This window comes from Galeopterus variegatus, unplaced genomic scaffold (assembly GCF_000696425.1).
Source record: "Galeopterus variegatus unplaced genomic scaffold, G_variegatus-3.0.2 Scaffold10354, whole genome shotgun sequence".
In the NCBI taxonomy this organism is placed as follows: Eukaryota; Metazoa; Chordata; class Mammalia; order Dermoptera; family Cynocephalidae; genus Galeopterus; species Galeopterus variegatus.
Window position 1 is genome coordinate 22,425 of NW_007736465.1, and position 7,615 is coordinate 30,039.

General features: G+C 35.8%; 1 long non-coding RNA gene across 1 annotated transcript in view; it reads right to left on the reverse strand.

Annotated features, from left to right (window-relative positions):
• Window positions 1-5,900: 5,900 nt before the first annotated feature.
• The window catches only part of LOC103609953, a 2,327-nt gene continuing 612 nt past the window's right edge, over window positions 5,901-7,615 (reverse strand). The window contains exons 2-3 of the long non-coding RNA XR_552178.1: window positions 7,007-7,103; window positions 5,901-5,982 (exon numbers count right to left, since the gene is read on the reverse strand). This is a non-coding gene — a long non-coding RNA (uncharacterized LOC103609953). The remainder of the gene's footprint in view (window positions 5,983-7,006; window positions 7,104-7,615) is intronic.

The window sequence follows — 7,615 nt, forward strand, 5'->3', positions numbered from 1 at the left end:
AATTGTTCAAGAACAGAAAAGACTACTTGGCTTTAATGAAAGTATTCTTTTTTGTGTGACCGGTAAGGGGATCGCAACCCTTGGCTTGGTGTCACCAGCACCGCGCTCAGCCAGTGAGCACATAGGATCCGAACCCGCGGCGGGAGGGAGGCTGTGCTCCCAGCGCTGCACTCTCCCGAGTGCACCACAGGGCCGGCCACTTTAATGAAAGTATTCTATGTGGCCCCATTTAATCTAAAATGTGGAATCAACTGTGTTTATATTCAAAGTTGAATATATTCATCTCTATCTTCCTATTCCAAGAGAATTATTTAAAAACTCAAAGAAGATACACCAAAGGATAGCTTAAAAGACAGAAACTTTTAATTTGTATTTAAATTGTTTAAGAAAGCAGACAAAAACAATAATTAGTTATAGGTATGCCGCATGGTATATAATAAACAAGTCTCTAAAATATTTTGATCTAATCAATTTTTTTTTCAAATCCATTATAAGCCATGACTAATTTTAACACTACAGAAATTGCTCTGTAAAGCACACAATACTCAAGGTTATAATCTTGCTTCTAATTTTGTTTTCCAAGTTTGTATTTTCATATACAGGTTTTTTCTAAAAGAATCCTTTGCTACATTTACCTTAAATGAGCCACTCCCTAAACAGTAGATCATATTTATCCTAAAATATTATATTTTTCCCACATGTCTCCTGGCTCTGCAGTTACTCTCACTCATCACTACAGCTTACCTGAAGCAATTGTCTAACATGGTTCAATTTTAACAACTTTAACAAGTGCTTATTAATACAAATTATAGTTATTATAAATTTCAACACTGATAGGTACAGTATGAGCCACACCCTACTCATAACTTTAAAATACCTTAAGTGAAAGGCCAAACCTAGTTTCCTCTCTAAGATCACCAATCCTTTTTTTATTACAGTGCAGTTACAAAGCACATTGCTAAAATTTTGGTTTTCTCTTTCTTTTTTTTTTCTTGATATGTTCAAATAATGCTATGGCAATTTGAAAAGCTTACTCCATGTTTAACAGAGTAAGTAGGTACTTTATAATCTTACCATGAATTTTTTTTTAATTACTTGAAAATTGGAGGTAGGTATTTAAAAACATCAGGAATCCTTGTGCCGATGGAACAGTTTTGTATTTTGACTGTATCACTACGAATAACCTACTTGTGATATTGTACTAGTTTTGCAAGATGTTACCATTACAAGAAACTGGGTAAAGGGCACATGGGATCTCTGTGTTGTTTCTTGTAACTGCATATGACTATACAATTACCTCAAAACAAAAAATTTAACTTCATAAAACAAAAATTACTAAAGAGCAATTTAATGAGAATTCATTTTTCTGGCCCTATGTCAATATTTTCAACAAGCCTATAGGTACATGGGAAATCCTGTCCTCCCCAAAGAAATCACCAGTAACTGAAGAATGAAAAACCGCATTCCTTTTTAAAAATTAAGAACTAAAAAATACTTGTAACAATTATTTCCAAAAATCTTGAACAATAAATTTATACTGTTAAAAGATTCTGAGTTGAATACAGAAAAGTAAAGCTTTAACTTGCTAGTTACAATAACTTTCTAGATGGAATTATCAGAAAGACACACTCAGTATACACAGGTGGCTTGCAAAATGACAATATCGCTCTCCCTTCCAACATCTCTTATTACTTGGGATTCGAAAACTAACAACAAAATTTTTTAGATATCACTTAATCTACTAAAAATTAAATCCAAAATCCCAATTTGGATCTATACACTCAAACCCTGAAGTTGGGGGATGACAGGTTTAAAGTCCCAAACCATTTCCATTTTGTCAATCCTTTCAACGAACTTTCTTTCTATACAAAGTCCTAACAGAGTACCTCACCTTTCACTCCTACAGAGAAACACTTCTCTCAAGGTCACTATAAGAATACTTCACAGAGCCTATCATGACCAAGTGGACAAATTCAAAGTTTTACCACAATGCAGAGAAAATTAACACATTGATGAAGAAATAACATTTCAACAGACTCCTCAATACAAATAATAATAAATACACATTTATCTTTTCCACAGTGATTTTTGACAAAATGTCATCTATCATAGCAGTTATTTGTTTTGCTTCAGGAATGACATAAAAAACATCATGTACTACAGCGTATATTATATGCTTTCAGCTAAAAAACTTTTTTTTAAATATTGTATATTATTTCCCCAAAACAGCCTACTGTTAAAATAAGTCATCCTCAAAAAGGACAAATAATCAAGAAAGGAAATTATACTACACAATTATAAACTATAGTTTTCACAAGGCAAAAAGCATGGGGGTTTTACAAATGTTACTCCAAAGACAAAAACCCTCTAATCTTTACAGCAGCTCTTCAAAAGGAAAGTCAGATTTTACCTCCTTATATGCTGCAAATAAACAAGTATTATGATATATAATATCCTTTGAAATCAGTACAGAAGATTATTCGAATGTCAAATATATAAATTTAAGTATAAAAACAAAATAATATTATTATACCAGTAAGCATTCCCTTTAAGATCAGAAATGGCTATAGGGAAACCATATCTAACAATATATTTTGATATACAATAATGACTCATGCCATTTTCTCTTCCCAAAATTTAAATCCATTCACCAATTATTAAAAGTCACAGCTTTTTTAAATTATAATTTTTTTCCAACATTTAAAACAAACCACATAGATAAATATTGCTATGTCCACTGAACACAGGTGTTTTAAGTTCAAACTTTCGGCAAATGAATAACATCTAACAGTTTTAAAACTAAAAATTTCCTACTCCAAAGAATCAAATACTGTGACCACTTACAAAATATAGAAAAATAATTTTTCTTTGTGTAATGCAGCCTACTGAAAGGACAACTTCTCCAATGCTGTGCCTGTAATCCACATCTAAGTTCACACGCACTTTTTAATTTCACAGACTACATAAATCAATCTCCTTAATTTTAAAAAGTGAAATAAATATAATTGCACTTATTCTAAAAACAGAAGTGTGCCTGTAATCCACATCTAAGTTCACACGCACTTTTTAATTTCACAGACTACATACATCAATCTCCTTAATTTTAAAAAGTGAAATAAATATAATTGCACTTATTCTAAAAACAGAAGGCATTTCTAATAGCAAGTTTCTGAAGTTCATGTCCTACGATCAATGAGCATCCAGTTAAATATATTTTCCACAATTTAAGCTGGAACTAACAGCCTGAAACAGCAAAATCATTACTCATTTAATGAAATATATTAAGCATCTACTATGTATTAGACAAAGTAAAATGAAAGTTCGTGAGAATGAATTATTAGTTGCAAACATTTACAAAACACTAGTAAAGAAAGGGAATATAGCCACTTTCTATATTAATAATTTTCTCCCCATCTCCCCAAAAAAGTAACAATTTCCAAAATGTAAAGGAAGGAGGTAGGAGAAGACTAGGGGTTTGGCTAACATTCTATGATATCCTTTTGATCAAGGATAATAGTGGCCTTTAAAATCCAAAAACGCGTTTGTTTTACTTATTTGAGATGTTAAATGACATGCCACATTTTCCCACAAGCTGCAATTTCATAATTAAAAATGAATTTTGATAAATTAAGTTAGTGTATTATTTTAAATAGAAAGTCTTTTAAAGTGGTACAAAGTATTAAATTGGTTATGAAATTAACCTTATTTTCTGATGTTTTGCTCTCACAGTATTTTAAGAAATTAACTATCATTTTACTAAGGGAAATGCAAAGCACCAAAGAGGAATTACTAGGTTTCAGCCAAGAGATGTGACAGCTGGTTTTCTTAAGATGATGCTGTCATGGCTTTGGTTATTATTATTTTTTTTAATCTCTGAGCACTAAGAAATAAATTTAAATTAAACAGAAAATTACAGCTTTTGTACACTAGACTGGACCTTGCTTCTGGAATGTTTGCTTTAAAATTATGAGTTTTAAAAAGTTGGAAATACAAAAAATGTATACTTCGGAAAAATGAAATAAATGTTTAATAATGCAGCATTATTACAAAATACTGAAAGTAAATTTAAAGATGACAGCCCTAGTGTAGAATAGAAATCTAATTAACTTTACTCTAAATATTGTCCTAATGTACTCTGAACATAGGACAAAATTCAGTCATTTAATGGGTGTCATTTTTTCTAAAACCTAAGTTTCTATTCATTTTTAACATTTATTCCATTCACATTTTAAATAACTGTCCACAAAATTATTGATTTCCTACAGATTTCCATGGGAATGGCCATCTTTTAAAATAAATAAATCTTACTAATTATTGCTTGACTCAATACCACCTTTTATATGCACATATTCAATAATACTAGAAAGTCATGAAGATATCAAAATGCTTTGTACTTTTCTACTAAAGTGTATCACAATACCAAAATAGGAGTTTCTAGTTTTAGACATCATCTTACCTGATCCACTGAACTGACTGCTTCCCAGTGTCGTTGGTCTGGTTTTCCCACTATTAACAGGTGGGGAAAACATCTGCAAAATAACCCAAATATATTTGTCAGTCCTGATATTTCTCTAAACTCTTTGCAATCAAAAGTCCACCAAGAGTCATCGGTTAGTTACTGCACTTCAGAAGGAAGTTGAAATAAAACTGGAGATACATTCAGACCGAGGGAGGCAAAATGACTGAGTGATATTATTTCCTAACACTACTTGGATACACTGGTTACATTCTGCTCTGAAAACTCAGTCACTTATATGAGAGATTCCAATGTTGTTAAATTTAAAAAGTAAATTTTTATCCACGATCTTCACTTTGGAACTAAGTTATCTCATTACATTTACATCACAACTTAATACACTCACATAATCAGAATCATGTTCAACGAAATTACTACATACAGTAAGGATTATAACACAGTTCTATAAAGCAGGTATATAGGTCCTGCCTCCTAACAGCAGTTTATTAATAAAGGAATTCAACCCTAGAAATAAGGGCAGTCTGCTCTTTGGTTTTAGCTAGTATTTTTAAGTCATCTCCCATGTTAAGAATATACCGGTATATATAACACATTTACACACACACGTACTGTATACATACATCTTAAAATAAAAATACTCAGCTCAAAAGGCTAGAAATTCTGGCCCCGGACTGGCTTTCTTGTAGCTGACATCTTTCAGGTACCATAAACCATTATCACATTTTGGGGTGGGAAATGGTGAGCAGTGTTGAAGAAAAAATAATTTTCATTTAAAGTCCAAAATCCCTCATAATCATCAAGGTCAGAGGGTGACTCAACCAATCATGAAGATATCAAAATGCTTTGTACTTTTCTACTAAAGTGTATCACAATACCAAAATAGGAGTTTCTAGTTTTAGACATCATCTTACCTGATCCACTGAACTGACTGCTTCCCAGTGTCGTTGGTCTGGTTTTCCCACTATTAACAGGTGGGGGTCTGGTTTTCCCACTATTAACAGGTGGGGAAAACATCTGCAAAATAACCCAAATATATTTGTCAGTCCTGATATTTCTCTAAACTCTTTGCAATCAAAAGTCCACCAAGAGTCCTCGGTTAGTTACTGCACTTCAGAAGGAAGTTGAAATAAAACTGGAGATACATTCAGACGGAGGGAGGCAAAATGACTGAGTGATATTATTTCCTAACACTACTTGGATACACTGGTTACANTGTCCACAAAATTATTGATTTCCTACAGATTTCCATGGGAATGGCCATCTTTTAAAATAAATAAATCTTACTAATTATTGCTTGACTCAATACCACCTTTTATATGCACATATTCAATAATACTAGAAAGGCATGAAGATATCAAAATGCTTTGTACTTTTCTACTAAAGTGTATCACAATACCAAAATAGGAATTTCTAGTTTTAGACATCATCTTACCTGATCCACTGAACTGACTGCTTCCCAGTGTCGTTGGTCTGGTTTTCCCACTATTAACAGGTGGGGAAAACATCTGCAAAATAACCCAAATATATTTGTCAGTCCTGATATTTCTCTAAACTCTTTGCAATCAAAAGTCCACCAAGAGTCATCGGTTAGTTACTGCACTTCAGAAGGAAGTTGAAATAAAACTGGAGATACATTCAGACGGAGGGAGGCAAAATGACTGAGTGATATTATTTCCTAACACTACTTGGATACACTGGTTACATTCTGCTCTGAAAACTCAGTCACTTATATGAGAGATTCCAATGTTGTTAAATTTAAAAAGTAAATTTTTATCCACGATCTTCACTTTGGAACTAAGTTATCTCATTACATTTACATCACAACTTAATACACTCACATAATCAGAATCATGTTCAACGAAATTACTACATACAGTAAGGATTATAACACAGTTCTATAAAGCAGGTATATAGGTCCTGCCTCCTAACAGCAGTTTATTAATAAAGGAATTCAACCCTAGAAATAAGGGCAGTCTGCTCTTTGGTTTTAGCTAGTATTTTTAAGTCATCTCCCATGTTAAGAATATACCGGTATATATAACACATTTACACACACACGTACTGTATACATATATCTTAAAATAAAAATACTCAGCTCAAAAGGCTAGAAATTCTGGCCCCGGACTGGCTTTCTTGTAGCTGACATCTTTCAGGTACCATAAACCATTATCACATTTTGGGGTGGGAAATGGTGAGCAGTGTTGAAGAAAAAATAATTTTCATTTAAAGTCCAAAATCCCTCATAATCATCAAGGTCAGAGGGTGACTCAACCAAAGTTCATGATTCCATCGTCCTCCTTTTAACTAGTTAAATCAAATGACCCCTCTGGCATTAAAGTTTTAAATCTGCAAGTCTAGACATTACATCAAAGTTCAGGTGTCCAACTTGGGGGAGCTGGACTCCAGCCCTGAGAACTACTGCTCAAAACAGATGGAGTTTACGCTGCCTAGTCTCCACACCGCTTTCCCCGTCTTCCTTTTTTCGTACACCTCAGCAGACCCCCAAGATGCGGTGAAAAGCTCTCATACCGCACTGAAGTCTAGCAGGTCGCTCAGCTCCTTGTCGGTCCCTATAGCGGCCATGCGCTGTTGCTGGGGATTCATCTTCGGCCACTTCTAGCAGGTCCTATGGCAGAGGAAACAGGCTCAGCGAAAGACCACCGAGGCCCAAAGTGTGTATGGGGAGCAGAACAAGAGCACTGGGGGCACCGGGTGACTCGCTGCCACCTCGGCGCGAGCAGGGGGCGAGCGAGCTCAGCGCCCGCACCGGGTCCCCGAATCCACGCGTTCCTCGGCGCGGCCCGAGAGCGACGCCGGCGCCTCCCGCAACTCGCCACCTCTCCCGCAAGTTTCCAAGCTGGTCCCTGCCCCCTCCCCGGCGCCCACTGCTCCGCGCCGCCACCGGGTGCTAGGCGCGCGGGGCCTCTTCTGGTGGGGGTCTCGAGGGGCGGGGTGAGAGGCAATTGGGAGTCCAGCAAGCGGAGCGGCGGCGAAAGGAGATGCGAAGTGACTCACTCGTTCGGCAACAATAGAACTGACAAGTTGCTGGGAACGCGCGGCTCGCAGGCCCGCGTCTGCGGCCGCCGCCGCCCGGACGTCCCCAGTGGGCCCAGGGGCTCGGAAAGCACCCCCCGTGCG